Source organism: Cetorhinus maximus, chromosome 8 (genome assembly GCF_964194155.1).
Source record: "Cetorhinus maximus chromosome 8, sCetMax3.hap1.1, whole genome shotgun sequence".
Lineage (NCBI taxonomy): Eukaryota > Metazoa > Chordata > Chondrichthyes > Lamniformes > Cetorhinidae > Cetorhinus > Cetorhinus maximus.
In genome coordinates this window covers 99933664-99955960 of record NC_135886.1, presented here as the reverse complement: position 1 = coordinate 99955960, position 22297 = coordinate 99933664, and positions in this window count along the sequence as shown.

Here is a 22297-nt window from a genome sequence, read left to right as displayed (position 1 = left end):
ATGAGTTCCATGGGGCAGGAACAGGCTGACACGATTGGTCTGCCAGGACAGTCCTGTTTGTGGATTTTGGGTAGGAGGTAGAAGCGGGCTGTCTGAGGTTGGGAGACTATGAGGTTGAAAGCTGTGGAGGGAAGATCTCCAGAGGAGATGAGGTCAGTGACAGTCTGGAAAGAATGGCTTGATGTTCAGTGATGGGGTCATGGTCCAGGGGGAGGTAGGAGGAAGTGTCTGCGAGTTGACGCTCAGCCTCTGTGAGGTAGATGTCAGTATGCGAGACAACAACAGTACCAACCTTGTCAGCAAATTTGATGACAAAGTCAGAGTTGGACCTGAGAGAACGGAGTACGGCAAGTTCAGAAAGAGACAGGTTAGAGTGGGTGAGAGGAGCAGAGAAATTGAGATGACGAAGATCCTGAGCGGACTTGATAGAGTGGATGCCCAGAGGAATTTTGTTCCTATTATCTTTTGTCAATTAAACTCTCCTGTCTTTCACCTTTTCAAATACCTCCCCGCTTGTTCTTCCCCACCCCCCACCTCACCCCGCTACTTCACTTACTGAAAACCTATTACATCTCAAATTTCTCCCAGTTCTGATGAAAGGTCATTGTCCTGAAACATTAACTCTTTCTCTCTCCACAGATGCTGCCAGACTAGCTGAGTATTTTCAGAATTTTCTGTTTTTATGCATGTTTTAGTGAAATTGGTTGAGGGTTAAATATTGTTCAGGATAGCAGACAGAATTCCCCAGAATGTTTCCTCTTGTGGGGGAGACTAAAACTAGGGGACATAGGCTCCATCGCAGCATGTCTCCCCCTGGTGGATGTGGCGAGCCATTTAAATCTCCATTCAGTTTGGCAGGTCCATAATATCCCGCCAAGTAGGACGGGCCGTGAAATCCTTGCCATAGTTTAAGAATAAGAGGTCTTCCTTCTAAGACAGAGATGAAGAGAATATTTTTCTCCCAAAGAATCATTGGTGTGTGGAATTCTCTTCCCCAGAAAGTAGTGGAGGCTGGGTCTTTGAATTTATTTAAGGCTGAGTTAGACAGATTTTTGTTCGGCAAGGGAGTCGAAGGTTATGGGAGTAGGCAGGAAAGTGGAGCTGACACTGCAACCAGATCAACCATGATCATATTGAATGGAGGAACAGGCTCGAAGGGCCAAATGCCTATGTTCCAAAGGAGAGCTGGGGAGTTCCGTCTGCTATCCTGGCCAACATTTAACCCTCAGCCAATATCAATAAAACAGGCATAAAAACAGAAAATTCTGAAAATACTCAGCTAGTCTGGCAGCATCTGTGGGGACAGAAAGAGTAAATGTTTTAGGACAATGACCTTTCATCAGAACTGGGAAGAATTTAAGACGTAATAGGTTTTCAGCAAGTAAAGTGGGGGTGGGGCGTGGGTTGGGGGTGGGGAAGGGGACTGGAAGAACAAAAGGGAGGGATTTTAAAAAGGTCAATGACAGGAGAGTTTAACTGACAAAAGAGTTGGTGATGCAGGTTGTCACTTAATCTTTCCTGTCTTCCACCTTATCACACACCTCTTTTTTGCTTGTTTTCCCACCCTTCCCCTTTTCACATTCCTAAAACCTGTTGTAAGGAACATATCTTTTTATTTTCTGTTGGACTGTGGATTAGAATTACAATAGCTGCAGATTGAAAGTCATGTCCATTAGAACAGGATGAGAGATATATAAAACAAAAACAGAATTACCTGGAAAAACTCAGCAGGTCCGGCAGCATCGGCGGAGAAGAAATCAGTTAACGTTTCGAGCCTTCATGGCCCTTCGGCAGAACTGAAGCATAGTTAGAAGAAGGGAGAAATATAAATTGGTTTAAGGTGGGTGGGGGGTGGGGGGGGGGGGGGGGGGGGCGGCGGTGGTGGGGGGAGAGAGAGATATTGAGGGTGTGGTGATTGTGGAGATGAGCAGATAATCAAAAGATGTCACAGACAAAAGGGTCAAAGAGGTGTTTTGTCTGAGAAAAGTGCTAATTAAGAATGGAGGACAGGATATTCAAAGTACAGCTCTAGTGGAGTCCACTAGAGCTGTACTTTGAATATCCTGTCCTCCATTCTTAATTAGCACTTTTCTCAGACAAAACACCTCTTTGACCCTTTTGTCTGTGACATCTTTTGATTATCTGCTCATCTCCACAATCACCACACCCTCAATGTCTCTCTCTCCCCCCACCACCGCACCCCCCCCCCCCCACCTTAAACCAATTTATATTTCTCCCTTCTAACTATGCTTCAGTTCTGCTGAAGGGCCATGAAGGCTCGAAACGTTAACTGATTTCTTCTCCGCCGATGCTGCCGGACCTGCTGAGTTTTTCCAGGTAATTCTGTTTTTGTTTTGGATTTCTAGCATCCGCAGTAGCTTTTAGCTTTTTGTTTTTATCTGAGAGATATATACAATGGGCAGAATTTTTAGCTCAGTGGATGGGTGTGTGCCCGACCCCAGCGAGCGTGAAACGACATGCGATGACGTTGGGCGAGCGTGCCGATGTCAACGCACAGTCGCATGATAATTCGGCTATTAAGTTAACAATTGACTTTAATTTTTCATTGCCCGTATAACAACGGTTGGCGAACAGGTGAAAAGGCTAAGCGGCCTTTGCATTTTTTTGGAAATCTCATCCACGGGCAGGATCAGGTTTCCAAAAGCAAATACAAATAAAATAAAAACTTTGGCCAGAATCTTCGGGTCGGCATGCGGAGGTGGGCCGCACTCACCGATGCATAAAATGATGCGCGTTGACATCAGGCTGCATCCCGATGTCGCCGCGCGTCATTCTGATCTTCAGTTTGGCGGGCGCGCACCAGAGACGGCTGAGCGCCCGCCGGACTTTCCAAGGCCTATTAAGGCCATTTAAATAGCAATTAAACTAATTAACAGAGCTGCCCGTCCAACCTTAAGGTTGGCGGGCAGACAAAGAGCCCAGGCGGCCATTGTATTTATCATGAAACCTCATCCACGGGCGGGATGAGCTTTCATGAAGGTTTTTAAACGTTAATAAAATTTTTAAATAAAAGTCATAGACATGTCCCAGCTCATGTGACACTGTCACATGAGGGGACATGTCTTAAAGTTTTTTTTTCCTTATTTAAAATTTTCAAATTCAAACTAATCTCCCTGAGGCAGCTCTGTGCTCTTTTGTGTGCATGTGCGAAAGTGCGCACGCTCCGACTCTCCCTCCTCCCCCTGCCCGCACAGGGAGCACAAAGGGCTTCCGAGTGTGTGGTGGTGCGCAGCAGATTGCGGGCAGCGATAGACTGTGTGCCCACCCGCGCCCACTCCCACCCTAACCCCCCCGATGAGGGTCCCTGCTCATGTGACAGAGTCACGAGGAGACATGTTTCATGACATTTTTCTGCTCTTTATTTTTTTTTGAAAATTCTTCATCTCCCTGAGGCAGCCCCATGCCTCAGGGAGATTATTCAGCACTCTGTTGCATGCATGCACAATGTGCGCGCTAGGCCTGCTCGCCCTCCTCCCATCACCCACACAGGCAGCGCTCAGCACTGCCACTTGCGTTTCACACTGGGCGGGTCTTAATTGGCCTGCCTGCATAAAATCGCGGAGCACTGCCGATTGCGGGCAGCGGTCGTCTTCCCGACTGCCCCCGCCACCCCCCCCTCCACCCCGCTGATCCCCCACACCAACAGCAAAATTCTGCCCAATGTTGCAGTCCTGGAACAGACTGTGCCATGAAAGACAGGTTGGTGCCGGAAAGGAGTCTTGGACCAAGGGAGCTGCCTCACAACAGCATTTTAATTGGCCCCTGACCAGGTGACCAGGTTTTGTGTGAGAACAGAGCAGAATACCTCCTAGCCTGAAAGGAACAAGACCTAAAATCTCTTTCTCCTATGTGTGGAAGATTCCAGTAATTCCACAATAATATCTAGCTGTTTTTTTTTTCTCTTCACATCTTTATAACTATAACCTGCTCTCTCTCTCTGAAAACCCCTGTCAAGAGGCAAAGGGAAAATCACTGTTCGAGACATTGAAAGGCAGGTGCTCAACCAATGAACTAAATACTGAAAGTGTTCCAAGACCACCTCGTGTCATCAACAAGAACTGAAAGGAACTTGGGAAATATTGATCAAAATCAACCCATCGAATCCTGTACTCTGAAATTGGTTCTATTTTATCCAGCCCTTGAAATCCATGTTTTTGTGTGTCTTATGTGTCTTGCATGTGTGTGTCTAGGGATTTAAGAAGGGGCTAGAGTTTAAGTTGTAATGTTAGAAGTTAGCAGTCCATATTTCTTTCTTTTGCCACCGGTTAACGACAGTTTGTTCAATAAACAGTTATTTACTTATTAAGTTTACAAACCTGGTGCTTGTATTCTGTTAACCTAAATTAAACAGTTAGCTGGAATTGGGACAATCTGGTGGTTTGACCAAACTTTTTCACATTTTTTGCAGCTCGGGGAACAGTGGGGCTTGATATCACAGTGCACTATCCCCATTGAGTTGTGATACTATTACATCCCTAACTTTCCCTATAGTTCTGATCAAAGGTCATTGACCTGAAACATTAACTGTTTCTCTCTCCACAAATGTTGCCTGACCTGCTGAGTACTTCCAGCATTTCTGTTTTTATTTCAGATTTCCAGAATCTTAAGCATTTTGCCTTTGTGTCACCAGTACCTCATTGCTGTTTGTGGCAGCTGTGTGCAAATTGGCTCTCCCGTTACAACAGTGACTACACTTCAAAAATACTTAATTGGCTGTCCTGAGGTGGTTAAAGATACTGCATTGGTGGTTTACATATGCAATTCTTTGACGGTAGCAGGACAAATTGAGTTAGCTGTTAAAAAAAGCCTACAGGATCCTGGTACAGAGTGCAAAAAGTAAAAAAATTATATTGGACATTTGTAAATTACTGGTTAGGCATCGGCTGGAGTATTGTCCCAATCTGGCTCCACACCTTAGGAAGCAGAGAAGGTTAAGGGAAGATTTCATAGATGTGTTCAAAATTATGACTTTAAAAATTTTTTTCACAGGATGTGTGCATCACTGGTTAGCCAGCATTTATTACCCATCCCTAATTGCCCTTGAGAAGGTGGTGGTGAGCTGCCTTCTTGGCCCGCTGCAGTGCTGTTAGGTCATCAGGTCAATGACCTTAAATCAGAACTAGGAACAGTTAGAGTCTATAGGGAGAAACAGTTAGAGTCTATAGGGAGAAGCAGTTAGAGTCTATAGGGAGAAGCAGTTAGAGTCTATAGGGAGAAGCAGTTAGAGTCTATAGGGAGAAACAGTTAGAGTCTATAGGGAGAAGCAGTTAGAGTCTATAGGGAGAAGCAGTTAGAGTCTATAGGGAGAAGCAGTTAGAGTCTATAGGGAGAAACAGTTAGAGTCTATAGGGAGAAACAGTTAGAGTCTATAGGGAGAAACAGTTAGAGTCTGTAGGGAGAAACAGTTAGAGTCTATAGGGAGAAACAGTTAGAGTCTATAGGGAGAAACAGTTAGAGTCTATAGGGAGAAACAGTTAGAGTCTATAGGGAGAAACAGTTAGAGTCTATAGGGAGAAACAGTTAGAGTCTATAGGGAGAAACAGTTAGAGTCTATAGGGAGAAACAGTTAGAGTCTATAGGGAGAAACATTTCTGGTGGCAGTAGGGTTGTCAACTAAAGGGTACAAATTTAAGACAATTAGCAAAAGAACCAGAGGGAGATGAGAATTTTTTAATACAGAGTTATGACCTGAAATGCACTGTCTGAAAGGTTGGTGGAGGCAGATACAATAATAACTTTCAAAAGTGAATTAGATAAACACTTAAAAATATAAAGGGCCAAATCCTCCAGGGAGTGGCATTCGCCTTCAGATTGTCACTCCACTCCTATTTACCTACCTTGTACAGGAGCTTCACATTTCTCACCTGGACTTCTGAAGTTGTCCTCTTCAGAAATTTTTTTTATTCATTCATGGGATGTGGGCTTCACTGGCTAGGCCAGCATTTATTGACCTTCCCTAATTGCCTTTGAGAAGGTGGTGGTGAGCTGCTTTCTTGAACCACTGCAGTCCCTGCGGAGTAGGTACACCCACAGTGCTGTTAGGGAGGGAGTTCCAGGATTTTGACCCAGTGACAGTGAAGGAACGGCGATATATTTCCAAGTCAGTGGTGAGTGGCTTAGAGGGTAACTTCCAGGTGGCGGTGTTCCCATGTATCTGCTACCTTTGTCCTTTTAGATTGTAGTGGTTGTGGGTTTGAAAGGTGCTGTCTAAGGAGCCTCCGTGAGTTTCTGCAGTACATCTTTTGGATGGTACACGCTGCTGCTACTGTGCGTTGGTGGTGAAGGGAGTGAATGTTCGTGGATTTGGTGCCAATCAAGCTGGCTGCATTGTCCTAGATGGTGTCAAACTTCTTGAGTGTTGTTGGAGCTGCACTCATCCAGGCAAGCGGAGAGTATTCCACAGGTATATTGGAATCGAGCAGGGGGAAGTGGAATTAATTGGATAGTTCTTTCAAAGAACTCCTGACTTGTGCCTTGTAGATGACTTTGGGGGGTCAGGTAAGTAACTCGCCACAAGATTCCTAGCCTCTGACCTGCTCTTGTAGCCACAGTATTTATATGGCTAGTCCTGTTCAGTTTCTGGTCATTGGTAACCTCCAGGCTGTTGATAGTGGGGGATTCAGCAATGGTAATGCCATTGAATGTCAAGGGGTAATGATTAGATTGTCTGTTGTTGGAGATGGTCATTGCCTGGCACTTGCGTGGTGTGAATGTTAGTTGCTAATTGTCAGCCCAAGCATGGATATTGTCCAGGTCTTGCTGCATTTGGATATGGACTGCTTCAGTATCTGAGGATTCGCGAATGATGCTGAACATTGTGCAATCATCAGTGAACATCCCCACTTCTGACCTTATGATGTAAGGAAGGTCATTGATGAAGCAGCTGATGATGGTTGGGCCTAGGACACTACCCTGAGGAACTCCAGCAGTGATGTCCTGGAGCTGAGATGACTGACCTCCAACAACCACAACCATCTTCCTTTGTGCTAGGTATGACTCTGGAGCATACCACTTCTGGGAGTCATTCCTTCATAGTGCAGGATCATCGGGGAAATCCATGACTCGCGTCAACCCCTCCTTTTTATGCCACCAGCTGCCGTATTCAGTAAGTTTAAATGTCCCTGAGCCACTTTGAGATGCTACAGAGAGATGGTAAGTGTGTAAGGTAAGTGGGTGAGGGGGAAGGGTGATGGTGGGTGGGTGAGAAGGTAGGGTGGCAGGTAGCTGGGTGAAAGGATAGGTTGGCAGGTGAGTGTGGGGGTAGGGTGTGTCGGGGGTTGGGGGTCAGGGGGTAGTCGTGTCGCCGGGGGGCTAGTCCGGTTGGGGTGTCGTTGTTTGGTTAGGGGTGTGGTCGGGTCAGGTGGGTAGTCGGTATGTTGAGGGGTTGTCGGGTGTTGATGGGGTAGTTGAGTGGTCGGGGGTAATCGGGTCGTGGGGTAGTCAGGGTTGGAGGGTAATCAGGTGGTCGGGAGGGGAATTCAGGGATCTAGGGATTAGTCAGGGGGTGGGCACAGTGGGAGGGTTCGGGGGGTGGTTGTCACCCAGTTACCCAGAAGTTAGAACTAGTTTTAATCCTTATGACATTTCCTGGGTAACCGTTGTGGTAAGTGAGTCAGAACCATCTGAAGTCTCCAACTCGAACTCAGTATTTTGGAGAGTTCCAGACACAGTGGAATTGCCCATCGAAGACCAAGCCCAATGTCCAAAGAGAGACACTTTCAGATGGCTGGAAACCATAGTCTATTTTCCCTTTTCTGACTTGAGGGCTACTTGGGATAAATGTAGCAGCCCTGCTGACATTGAGGCTGCGTCAGTCCAAACTGGGGATTGAACCTGAGGTTTTCCTGGACCATGAGGCTTCACTCTTCCAAATTTTAGTAACTGAGCCAATGGGGAAATACTAAAAATGTGAAACTGAATTACAAAAAGGTTAAAATGGGAGAGAGAAATCAAAAAGCTATAGCATCAGATCGCAAAGACTCATATCCACTGGGAACAGATATTGGAAAATTATGTACTTGATTTGCTGTCTGCATTTCATTCCTCGTAATTCAAAGCCCCTTCATGCTATATCATTCCCTGATTTGAATTAAGGAGACCATTATACCTGTGCCAGTTCTTTGAAAGAGCTATCCAATTAATCCCACTCTCCTCTGCTCTATTCCAATAGCCCCAGAAACATTTTCCTTTCAAGTATTTATCCAAATAACTTCTGAAAGTTATTATTGAATCTGTTTCCACCAGCCTTTTGGAATTCCAGATCATTATAACTCGCTGTGTCTTATTTTAAAAGTTTCCTTATTTCATTTCTAATTTTTTTTTTGCCAATCACCTTTAATCTGTGTTGTCCAGTGACTGAGTCCTCTGCCAGTTTCTTCTTATTCACTCTATCAGAGCCATTCATGATTCCTAACATCTTTATGGGCAGAATTTTCTGTTTGTGGGGTGGGAGAACAGGAGCGGGCGCAGGCGGGCGATCGGGTCTCCGCCGCCATTTTATGGGGGCGGGCCAATTAAGGCCTGCTCAGCATATTTGCCGACTCCCGTGGATAGTGGGAGTGTGCGGGCGGCGGCGGGCGTGCACAGACTGCCGGGTCCAATGGCGACCCAGCAGTCTGTTTAAAAGAAGGCCTGGCAGTCTTTTGTTGGCTGCTGGCAGCGGCCAGTTCCAGGCCGCACCAGAGGGGTTCGGGTGAGCAGGCCATGATGGAGGGAAGGGCAAAGGGGCAGGCCAGGCTGTAGGGTAGGCCAGTGTGCCCCTCGTTTTTCTGATGAATGCCTTGCTGCCCTCCTTGAGGAGATGGCAGCACGGCAGGAGGTGTTGGTTCCCTCAGAAGGGAGGAGGAGGTCCCCCCACATGACCAAACGTGCCTGGGAGGAGGTGGCTGAGGTGGTGAGCTCCCGCGATGTGGTGCGACGCACCTGGATCCAGTGCCGCAAGCGCTTCAATGATTTGTTGCGCTCTGGCAGGGTGAGTACCATGTTGGCATTGGGCATTTAATCCAGCAGGTAGCCTTAACCTCTGAGGCCCCCCCAACCCCAAGACTTACTGTCGTGACTGCATTGAATCACGTAGGGCATTTTTCCTTTGCTGGGTGGCCAAGCAGATAGTGTCCATGCTGAGGTCATTCTGAGTGAGTCATGAGGAGATGAGTTCTCCCCCGCACCATGTGTTGCTCTTAGTCGCACATGTCTAGTTTGGGGGCAACCTGCAGGAGATGCAGCATGGCGCATACTCAGAACTCCAGCACATGTCCTATTCAGGGTGATGAGATAGTGGAAGGGGAGCCTCAAGGCGTCATGGCAAAGATCTGTCTGCTGCCCTCTATGCATGTGCTTGTGTCTCCTTGCTAAAGGAGCAAATATCGTGTGGTTCCTAATGTGATGTACGCAGCACGTGTCCAAGGGGGCATTGGGGGGGGTGGGGAACAGGTGTACCATCTTTGAGTGATCAGCAGTAGCGGGGAGAGGAGGCACTGGAGGCCTGATATGCCCCACTCTGGTTGGGGTGTGGCGTCGCGTGCAGAGCCCATGTGCAATTTGCCCTAATGAATGGTCTCTCTTTCTCAGGAGAAGAAGGCTCATAATGTCTCCGAGTGTGCGAGGACTGGAGGCGGTCAGGCACATCTCTCCATATTAACCCATTCAAGCAGGAGGCCCTTGAGCTGAAGAGGCAGCATGCACCCAGGTCTACTGGTGGCGGTGAGGCTGGGGTGGCACGGCCAGGTATTTAAGGCCAACAGTGAGGTCCGCATTGTCCTCCCAACGGCCTCAGCACTGATAATTGTTAAATTAGTTATTGTTGCAACATTGCTGGGTCATAGAGTCATACAGTCTACAGCACAGAAAAAGGCCCTTTGGCCCATCGAGTCTGTGCCAGTTAAACAAGTACCTAACTATTCTAATCCCATTTTCTAGCGCTAGGCCCATAGCCTTGTATGCCATGGCATCACACACATGCAAACACTTCTTAAATGTTATGAGGGTTTCTGCCCCTACCACCCTTTCAGGTAGTGAGTTCCAGGCTCCCACACCCTCTGGGTGAAAAAATTCTTCCTCACATCCCCTCTAAACCTCCTGACTCTTACCTTAAATCTATGCCCCCTGGTTATTGATCCCTCCACCAAGGGGATAAGTTCCTTCCTGCCTATCCTATCTATGCCCCTCATAATTTAATACACCTCAATCATGTCCCCCCTTAATCTCCTCTGCTCCAGGGAAAATAACTCCAGTCTATTCAATCTCTCCTCATAACTAAAACTCTCCAGCCCAGGTAACATCCTGGTAAATCTCCTCTGCACTCTCTCCAGTGCAATCACATCCCTCCCATAATGCAGATTCCAGAATTGCACGCAATATTCTAGCTGTGGCCTAACCAGCGTTTTATACATTTCCAGCATAACCTCCCTGCTCTTATATTCTGTACCTCGGTTAACAAGGGCAAATATCCCATATGCCTTTTTAACCACCTTATCTACCTGCCCGCTACCTTAAAGGACCAGTGGACATGCACACCAAGCTCCCCCTGATCCTCGTTACTTCTCAGTGTCCTACCATTCATTGTGTGTTCCCATGCCTTGTTTGTGCTGCCCAAGTGAATTACCTCACACTTACCCACATTAAATTTCATTTGCCACTGATCAGCCCATCTGATCAACCAGTCTATATCCTCCTGTAATTTAAGGGTATGCTCCTCACTATTTACTACCCCAAAAATTTTTGTGTCAATTGATTCTAGAAGGTTGAGCGCATAATGTGCCAGGGATGAAGTTTCTCAGTGTGTGCACGCTAACTGATCCACTGTCCTTTTTCTTCCTTTCAGCATCATCAGAGCAGGGCCAGGTGGAGGAGCAGCAGAGGCCCCCTCTCACACTGGAGTGACCTGAAATCTCACCAGCGCCACTCCATTTCTGCGAGGCAGGCACTAGCACAGATACTAGCACCTTGGTGGGAATTGGAACATTGGCTAGTGTCCCGGTGCACAGTGGTGAGGGCGCTTCACAGTCGCTGGAGGAGCTGGCAGAGACAAAGTGCCCATGGTGCCAGCAGTCGGAGGACTGCAGGGGACCAGGCACATGCTCAGTTGGTGCCTGATGATGTGCCTTTGGAGTCGTCCGCGACGCAGCAGCCGCAGGAAATGCGGCCGGGTGTGCGGGAGCATCTGGGGGAGATACATGAGGCTATGCTTGACTTGGTGTCCATGGTAGAGGAGTCTACACGGACGTCGCTGAGCTATGAGCCACAAGTCCAAGTGCCATGTGTCCTCCATGGAGAGAGTGGCGACTCTCCTGGAGAGCCTCCTGCAGGGGACCAATCAGGGCTTCCTGGGGATGCGCTCTGACCAGCAAGCCCTCACATCAACATTGACCTCAGCTGGTCACTGCCAGTGTGGGAGATGGTCTGGGCTTCAAGCTTCCCAGCTCATTGCTCATCCATCCACGGTGAGCAGGGAGGTCCGAGGCGACCTCATGCTGCCGCAGCAGCTACCTGTCATCTCTGCGGGCTCCTCTCACTGCGCTCCGGATGAGGGCACCAGCTGCTCCGCCTTGCTCCCAGTGACCGTATCATCCGGTGAGGCTGCGACGACTGGGCAGATGCCAGCTCCCTCAGGCACATTAGGCACACCACGGGATTTTCACTGGTGCTTTTGTGTTGGGCTGGGATTAGGTCCTTATGATTTCTTTTTGATTGTTTACACTAGTGTTTAAGAATTGAGAATTTCTGAATCACACATTAAATGCCAGATGTGTGACCATGGCTGAGGGTGCCTCGTTTCTTCTGCATGTGTATGTTTAAGAAAAATGTCATGAGTGTTTGTTTGGACACTAAAATTTATGTACAAGGCCCTTAGTTCCTGCTGATGACCTGGCAGACTTTGCACTTAGGTGTCGAGTATCGAGGCGCCAGGCAAGGCTGGTCCTGCTGACCCATTTGTGTTGTACTAGCTGAAGGTTCGTTGGATTAAAGTCTCCCGGGTGCCCCTGCCACCTTGGAGTAGTCCCGGGTCAGCAGCTATCCCCTCAGCTTTCCCCTGTGCAAGCTCATCCTCGGACTCACTGCTCGACTCATCACGTGCAGCATTAGACTCTGCGTCGATAACTTCTTTGTCCACTGTGTCCCCCCACACCCCCACCCTCCCTTTCCAGCGCAAGATTGTGGGGAGTGCAGCATGTAACCGACACACGATCTGGGGGGTACTGGAGTGTGGCCCCCTGAGCGGTCCAGGCATCGGAAGCGCATCTTGAGAAGACCAATGGTTCTCTCCACCACAGCCTTTGTGGAGGCGTGGCTCCTATTGTACCGCTGCTCAGCTTCTGTTCTTGGATGGCAGAGAGGCATCATGAGCCACCTTCTGAGGGGATAGCCCTTGTCACCCAGCAGCCACCCATCCAGCTGGGCTGGAGCACTGAAGAGCCCCGGCACCTGGGAGTGTCTGAGGTTGTAGGTGTCGTGGGAGCTGCCTGGGTACCTTGCTCAGACTTGTAGAATCAGCATCCTGTGATCACACACTATCTGCACGTTCATGGAGTGGAAGCCCTTCCTGTTGACGAAGGCACCGGGCTCACCTGCTGGCGCCTTGATGGCAACATGTGCACAGTCTATAGCACCCTGGACACGGGGGAAGCCAGCAATGGCCGCAAAGCCTCTGGCTTGCTGTATCTGACTTTCCTGGTCCCAACGGAAGTGGATGAAGGTCAATGCACACCTAAACAGAGCATTTGTAACCTGCTTGACACAAGTGTGGACGGCCGATTGGGAGACACCGCAAAGATCACCCACCGAGCCCTGGAATGAGCCAGAGGCATAGAAGTTGAGGGCAGCTGTGATCGTTAGAGCCACTGGCATGGGGTGTCCACCCATACAGTTAGGGGGATCTCAGGCCCAATCATCTGACAGATGTAGTTGACTGTCTCCCTTGACAGTCGGAGCCTCCTTCGGCACTGCACCTCAGACATGTTGAGGTAACTGCTTCGCCGCCTGTATACCCTGGCAGCAGGATAGTGGCATCTTCTGCGGCCCTTTCCACCTTGGACTACCTCTTGGCCCTGCGCCCCTTATGCCTGCACCTGTCCTCCCAAAGGTAGTTCCCCTGAAGGTTGAATGTGCACTCCTGGCCTCCTCCTCCTTCTAGCCCTCCCTTCCTCCTCAGAGGAGCGGTCTCCAGTGGACAGATCAGATCCCATACCCAGGCTAAGGGGAGGCTTCCTGAAAGCTACAGGCCCGCAAAAGATTCCTGACTGCAGAGTGCTGACCCGTAGGTTAAAAGTCCAGAAAAATCTGCTAGAATGCGTTCTGAACTACTGCAGGTCACACGGGCAAGTTTAAAATACTTTCTCCAATAAATACTTCACAAAGTAGATTCATGACCTTACTGAGCCCTCTTATCCTGCCCGTGGATGAGGTTAATAGAAATTTCTCTTACCCGCCTGCCTGTTGTGCCCATGCACCGACCTGAAGATCGCATGGGCGCCGAAAAATCAGCATCGATTGAAGACTAAAGGGCCTTAACTGGCCCTTTGATTAATAGTGGGCGTGCATCGGACTTCATTGTGTGCCAGCCCAGCGCAATATTGTGATGGCGCGCGGTGACGTTGGGACGCTTGCCCAACGTCACTGCGCGCCATTTTACGTGTGGACTTGTGGGTCCCACCCCCCGCATGTCAAATGGAAAATTCTGCCCTATGAAACCCTTTCTTAACCTCTACTCTGAGGAGAGAAACCCCAGTTTCTCCAATCTCACCGCATAACTGAAGGCCTTCAACCCTTGTACCATTCTCGTAAATCTTCCCTGCAATCTCTCTGAGGCCTTGACATCCTTCTTAAAGTGTAACTTAATTCCCTCTTTTCTATTGCTTAAATAACTGGATAATTCAATTTTGTTTTCATCATGTGAAAAATGGATGTTAAATTATCAGTATTCAAAGTTGTAGGAAAGTCATAGGCCAGGAGCAATGATGCAGGAACGTGCCTTCTGAAATCTATTGCTATATAAATAAAGCTATTTAATGATACACAATAAAATGTGGCATTTAAAATCCTCACATTCTCATTTCAGCACCTCTGTGGGACAGGAACAGGGAATAGTGTAGTAAGAATCAATAATTACGCTTTGAACTTTTGTTTGGTAATAGTACCCTGGATGCAATGTTTGAGTTCCTTTGCTGTGAAATAACTTAATTATTGTCAATTGATTTTTAAAAACTGTTTTTAAGTCTACTTGCTTCTACTATCTGTGCCAAATGATTTGCACTCTTTTGCACCCTTTGCTGCTTTATTTATTCATTCACACTCACTACAACCAGCTACACACACTCACTGCTATATTGCTTTTTGGTGCTATCTATATTTTCATACCACCTTAAGTTGAAATGTCTTCAACCATTCTGCATGCTGAGGGGACCTTCTGCAAGACTCCATGCTGTTCCCAGTAGTAGGCGCATCTTGAATGGCAATGGGTGGTCTTCGAACCTATGTCTGATTTTGCAAGGTGCCATTTGGGTTACTTCACTGTTACAACACAGCAGTTTGTAAAGACTGAGTTATTTAAAATCCCAGAGGGAAACTTTAAACATCAGTCATAACCTATTTTCAGTTGGTATGCTTTGAGTTGCAGCTCTAAATTCAGAAATAAGACCACCAGTTCGAGAAGTTTTTATATCAAACTAAATGAAACATTTATTAATTTACAACAAATTAAACACATACACATGGCTACAAATTACTACTATCATAACTTTTAACAAATTCCCAAATTAATCTTCACTAAGGCAACAATAACCAATAGACTTAACCAGACACCAAGCAAAGCATTTTCACCTTACGAATTCAAAATGAGGTTCCCTTTTAATTTGGAGCCTTTGCAGACAGTTGTAGGCTTACAGGCTTAGATCTTACATGCCTCTGAATCGTATACACAAAACTCCTTTCTGTTATACCCAGCTTCCCCTTTGAATGTAAATTTTCATTGTATCACCAGGACCTTTCATAGTATCAGTTTTATTAGTAATATAAACATATTGCTTGGTGTCTCTGAGCAAGGTGCAAGATTTCACTCCCACTCTTGAATGCTCTATTCAACAAAATGAAAATGTACTCTCTACCTCTGTTTACATCTCAAAACTACTTTACATCAAAGCACTCAAACTAGCTGGCTTTAATCCAATTAACACACACACAGACTAAACCCCTATTTAAAAAATATAATTTCCAATAACATTATATACAATTATATCTCTTCCTAGCATCACAAAGGAACCCCCATTACCAACACAAGGTGGTTTCCTTTTACATATTTACATAAGGCCAAGAAGAGGTCCCATGGCAGATTTTCTGAGTTGAGATGAGGCTCTGTTGACCAAGTTAGACTCTCCCATTAAACCATGCACAGAACAGATATATCAGGTACAGCCTACTCAGTAGGTCCGTTCCATTTGCTTGTTCCTATATAGCTGGAAGCGTCAGTAAGAACCAGAGTATTTCATGGTGCCTATATTTTTAGGGTCTCTGAGTCTTCTTGCACACTTTTGCTCTAATGTAGCTGTTGTTAAAGTAATAAACAGCAATCCAAACTGCAGAAGGGGAGGATGGGTCCTGGCTTGGTCATGACCCAAACATGTTCTGCATGGGGAGAACAATGGGTCAGTAGAACTGTAAAACATTAGTTAGTTGGAACCTTCTGTTCTTACTGGCACAAGAGGCAACCCAGTTCCTCCACTTGTGTCTGTTCACAGTAACATATTTGACTCCAAGGGTGTATCATTTTCCTTGTGTAACAGCTCATGTTTATATTTGCAAGTCTTGTCTCTTGGGTTGTTTCTGTATTCATTGCTATTTTAGCATGGACAGGTCATTAGCCCAACTCTCAACCCCTACCAGCAGAATTAGTGGACTGCCTCCTGCCTTTCAACCTGTCCAGTTTAGCTGGCCCCACCAAGAGTTATACCCACATGATGTGGGTGCATGGTGGGATCCCTGGGAAAGGCACGCCAAGGCAGGGTGTGGGGTCAAGGTCATGATGCAGAAGCAAGGATTGTGACCTTTAAGGGGTCAGGGTTATGATGTTGAAGCAGAGATAGGGACCCCGAACTGTCATTTGAGTGCTTCAAGCAAGCAATACTTCTTCCATTTTCCAACCATGATACACCATACATTCCCAATTCTCATGCTGACCTGCCAGCTGCCCATTGTCCCCTTAATTTACAGCTATCAGCCTTCCACAACCCCAACACAGTACTGAAACCACAAACAAAGCTGAAATGAAAATGTAATTATTAATTGGCATGCCTCCACACCATTACCTTTTCTACTCCCTCTCCTCTTGTATGTCTACCTGCTGATGGATACACATCATACACTCAAACTTTTCACAATCGAGGTTTGAATCACTTTTAAATTGCAGTCACTGTTGTTATTTCAGTTTAATGGGCCATCATTCTAGGCCAAGAGTTGAGGGATCAGTTGTCCTCTCTTGTTGATGGATGGTTAAGCCCATACACTGGGACAACAATATTCTGCATACAATATCAACAGACCTCCAATGCCTGTCTGAACCACTGGCGTGCTTGGTTTATCATCTCAGCTTTGACAGTACAGCACCGCCGCAGTAGCTCACTGGAGCTTCAGGCTATATTCCAACTCAGCTCCTGATTATGGGGCTCAAACCCTCAACCTTCTAAGCTCAAGGGCATGATACCACCAACTGAGACAAGCTGAAACCTAAGTTCTCCTCTATTCCTCCTTTTCCCTTTCTATATCCTCTGCCACTTTAATTGTTGATATCCAAAGGGACCTGGGTGTCCTTTTTTATAAGTCTAACATGCAGGTACATGCAGGTAATTAAGAAGGTAATTGGTATGTTTGCCTTTGTTGCAAGAGGATTTGAATGTAGGAGTAAAGAAGTCTTACTGCAACTATATAGAACCTTGGTGAGACCACACCTGGAGTATTGCATCTCCATACCTAAGAAAAGATTCACTTGCCATAGAGGGTTGCAAAAAAGGTTCACTAAATTAATTCCTGGGCTGGAGGGATTGTCCTATGAGGAAAGATTGAATAGACTGGGTCTTTATTGTCTGGAGTTTAGAAGAATGAGAGGTGATCTCATTCAAACAAACAAAATTCTTACAGGGCTCGAGATGCAGGAAGGATGTTTCCCCTATTTGGTGGGGGGGGGTCTAGAACCAGGACCAGGATATTGCACTCATTGGGTGGCCGTGTGCTCAACCTGAACGAGAGTAAAATGACTTCGGGCAAGCGTCCCGACGTCATCGCGCACTCGCTGGATATTTTGGTCAGCGGGTGCGTGCGGGAGTCGGCAGCGGACCCACCGACAATTAACAGGCCTATTAGGGTCATTAAAAATCTAATTGAATTAAAATTTTCGCTGCCCGCCCAACCTTACGGTTGGCAGGCAGGCAAAAAATGGCCTTTGGATTTTTTGCGAAACTTCATCCACGGGCGGGATGAGGTTTCAATCTGTCATTAAAAAAAAATTAAAAATTTTCAAACTAATTTCTGACATGTCCCTGCTCATGTGACCGATTCACATGAGGGGACATTGTTGTTAACATTTTAAAACTCTTTCTTTTCTATTTTCACAAATCTTCACCTCCCTGAGGCAGCGATAGCTTGTGTTTCATGCTGGGCAGGCCTCCATTGGCCAGCCAGCGTGAAATCATGGTCACGGCCCGATTGTGGGCAGCGGTCAGCTTCCTGACCATTCCCACTCACCCCTGCTGAGCCTGCCCGATGAGGGCAAAGTTCAGCCCCAGGGGACACAGGCCAGGATTTTCCGCAGTGGGCCATCGCAAGTCAATGGACTTCTGGCTGGGGCGCCGCCTCACCTGCAGCGGGCTCCACCCGCGATGGGGCTGGCAAATCCCGGCCACGTTGTCAGAACAAGGAACAGGCCATTTAGGACTGAGGTGAGGAGGGATTTTTTCACTCAGAGGGTGGTGAATCCTTGGAGGCCAGTGGAGGCTCAGTCGTTGTGTATATTCATAACAGAGATCGACAGATTTCTATATACCAATGACATCAAGGGATATGGGGATAGTGTGGGGAAAATGGCATTGAGGTAGAAGATCAGCAATGATCTAGTTAAATGGCGGAGCAGGTTCAAGGGGCTGAATGGCCTACTCCTGCTCCTATTTCCCATGTCCCACTCGTGCTCTGTTCTTCCTCTCTTATTCTTTCTCAACCTTCAGAAGCTCACGTGACTTTTAAAATATCTGTGGATAAGATTAATAGATATTTGTCAGACTGCAGTTCCTTGGCTGAAAGGAAGCAGCTGTGGCCTACCTGCTTTCTGAAACATGACCCCTTTCACTCTCCCACTCCATGTGAGGAGGAATGTGTTCACTCAATTTATACCTAAAATAAAAACATAAAATGCTGGAAAAACCCAGCAGAGAGAGAGAAATGGAGTTAACATTTCGAGTCCACACGACTCTTCTTCAGAGTGGACAGAGAGTCATACGACTCTTCAGCGAGTTATACGGACTCGAAACGTTAACCCTGTTTCTCTCTCCACAGATGCTGCCAGTTTTTCCAGCATTTTTTTGTTTTTATTTCAGATTTCCAGTATCCAGCAATTTGCATTTATCCAATTTATACCCAAGACAGATTTGTTTTAAATCAAATGTTTCTCCTAGTTTTCTAATTGATTACTAACTACTAATTAGGCCTTGTTAAAAGCAGCTGCCTTATGGGTTGAATGCACGAAACCCAAAAGAATCAATAATAGTTTTTCACATGAAACTCTAAAGCAAAACAATTGTTTTTCAATATCCATTTAATTAGAATTAATTAATTAAGGCACCTCCCATCCATCTCAATCACTTTAAGTCAAGAAACAGATAGGGTGTAAAGCCGCATTGTATCATATGGAGAGGAGGGAAGGAAGAGGGATTTAACTTCTTTCCAACAACTCCAAATGCAGTTTTATTAACAATAAAATAAGTTGCAAGTAGCACTTAATTTTCCCGCGCAATATTTCTTTTACTTTGCTGTAGGAAAATCTGCAGTGAATGTGATTAAACATGACGCTAATGGAAGCTTTAGACAAAAGAATTAACCCTACTTGTTGGGCTAAATTGATGGCAGGGCTGTTACTTAATTGTGCCTTTGTTAGTTGACGTAACAATGATCCTGTTTTCAAGATGTCTTGATGAGATAAGGTGATGTGTGAGTGCAAGGAGTTTAATTTTTTCTATGATGCCAAAGGGGTTTAAATTCACCTTTGCCCCAGGATTAAGAGAATGGTCGAATGATGGTATCTCTATGTTGAAAGCAGTGATCTACATACAGCAATGCAAAGTACAATACAATATCTCATTTCTATATTTTTTAGTTCTGGTGAAGGGTCATACGGACTCGAAATGTCAACTGTATCCCTCTCCGCAGATGCTGTCAGACCTGCTGAGTTTTTCCAGGTATTTTTGTTTTTGTTCTAGATTTCCAGCATCCGCAGTATTTTGCTTTTACAATACAATATCTGTCCGGTTGATACATGTAGGAAGTAGCACTAAAGCTGCCATCATTCATTACACATGAGATTAGGACATAATGGAACAGCAAGGTCTGGGTTAGAATAGGTCCAGTAACTGAGTACATTTGATGAACAAGTTGCTGAATGGAAAGCACTGAATCTGTCCCTGTTCTGTTTCGCTCTCTGTTGCACTGCAGTACAGTTTGGTATACCAACGATTTCTAGAATTAAATTGCCAATTGTACAGGGTGCATTTGCATTGAACCTTCCCAGGCAGTATGAAGCAGTTTTGCTTTGCAGATGTTAATTATATTGTAAATATAATTTTAATCCATGAAGAGGAGTGAGACTTTCTAGAGAAGGTAGTTTCACTTGCTTCCAATTCAGTTTGGGCTTTGACACCTGATTTTAAAGCCTACAACGTTAAACTGGGATCAGCAACCATTCTGGAATCAAAATGGTGTCTGCAGCACATGTTCAGATGTTTGCAGCGAGTTGTGTCAGATGATATATTGATGAGGGCATTCGTGCCTGCGCAATGGAAGTATGCCGAACATGACGTCAATGTGCAGTGCTGATTTGACACTAGCAGTGCCACTTTGGAACTCAACATTCCAGCTGATGCTGTCTCTTACTCTCGCACAGCTGTGCATGTTCAGCAGCAGGAAGGACCACCCTGCACCTCCCTTCCCTCAATAATGCTATTCAAAGTGATCATCAACTTCTTTCTTCTAGCTATTGCTACAATTCAACAAATGTTTGGTGCTCTTTATAGTTGTGTAAAGTTGCAAAATTCTACAGAGAATGTTGTAGCAGGTTCTGAAAGACATTTTTTGCTGCCTTTAAGGCTTCTGGACAAAACAGTTGTCCCAGACATGAATGTACTGGTAGTCATTTCCCTATTAATACAGCATGACAGGAAGATTGAGCAGGAGTGGGAAAAAGCAGGCCAAGCTGCTGAAAGAGGGAGGAGAGGAGGAGGGAGTAGGTGACTCTAAACAGGAGACCACATCTATGAAGGGTGTTCAGGGAGTAATTCTCCTACCTAAACCTCAGCGAGAAACAAGGCAGGCGATGCCTGCATTTCACTGTAAGCTGCAATCAGAACTACAACCTCCATGCAGGACAGGGACAGTTTTGCCAGTGACTGTGAAATAATCATGGGGCATTTTGATCAACATTTAGACTGGAAAAATCAGATGGGAAAGGTAGCCTGGCTGAAGAGTTCATAAAATGTTTTCTGGATAGTTTCTTAGAACAGCACATTCTAGACCCAACCAGAGAGCAGGCTATATTAGACCAGGGGCAGAATTTTTCGCTGAGTGGGCGGGTGCGTACCCGACCCACTCGAGCGTAAAACAGTGTGTGATGGCGTCAGGTGAGTGCCCTAATATCGTCGCACGCTCGCATGATATTTCAGTCGGCGGGCGCATGTGGGAGTCGGAGCTGTGCCCGCCATCAATTACGAGGCCAGTTAAGGGCATTAAAGAGCCAATTAAGTTGTATTTTACATTGCCCGTGCGATTTCGCACTCATCGCATAGGCAAAACAGGCAGGCAGGCAGCCGACAATTTGCTAAGCCAAGGGCAGGATAAAAAGGGTCAGCAGCATTGTCAGTGTGAGTAGTGATTTTTGAGATAGTTTTCTGCTGGTTGCTTATTGGTGCTTGGCAGCTTAACCTCTGTTTGGGGCTTCATTGTTAGCATTTCCAGGCTTCATTTCAGGACTCATTGGTGCTTCCAAGGCCCCCGGAGGATTCAGACCCTGTGGACACTTCCAGGTATCAGACAGCCTTCTGTTACCCTGGTAATGGGGATTGTGGTCTCCGCTGGTGGCACCTCCTCTGAGGAGGAAGAGTGGAGCAGAAGGGAGAGGAGACCAGGTGTCCCAATGCAGCTTCCAGGGGAGCGACCTGTGGGAGGAGAGGCACAGGCACAAGGGGTGCAGCGCCAGCAGGTAGTCCAAGGCGGAAGGAGCCGCAGAAAACACCACTATCCTGCTGCCAGGGTTTACAGGCAGCGATGCAACTACCTCAGTATGTCGGAAGTGCATTGCTGAAGGAGGCTCCACCTCTCGAAGGAGACTGTGACCTCCATTTGTCAGATGATCGGGCCTGAGATCAGCTCTGACTGTGTGGGTGGACACCCCATGCCAGTGGCTCTGAAGGTCACAGTGGCCTTCAACCTCTATGCCTCCAGCTCTTTCCAGGGCTCGGTGGGGAATCTGTGTGGAGTCTCCCAATCAGCTGTCCACAGTTGCGTCAAGATGGTGACAGAAGATCTGTTCAGGCGTATAGCATCCAGGGTGCAATCGACTGCACACGTGTGGCCATCAAGGTGGCAGTGGGTCAGCCGGGTGCCTTTGTCAACAGGAAGGGATTCCACGTGGATTCCATGAACGTGCAGATAGTGTGTGACCACAGGATGCATATTCTCCAAGTCTATGAAAGGTACCCTGGCAGCTCCCATGACCCATACATCCTGAGACACTCGCAGGTGCTGAGGCTCTTCAGTGTTCCAGCCTGACTGGATGGATGGCTGCTGGATGACAAGGGCTATCCATTGAAAAGGTGGCTCATGACGCCTCTCCATCATCCAAAAACTGAGGCAGAGCAGCGTTATAATAGGTGTCATGCCTCCACAAGGGCAGTGGTAGAGAGGACCATAGGTCTGATGCGTTTCCAATGCCTGGACCGTTCAGGGGGTGCACTACAACACCTCCCAGAGTAGGTGTCACTGATAGTGCGTGCTGCGCTCTCCACAATCTGGCACTGGCAAGAGGGACCCA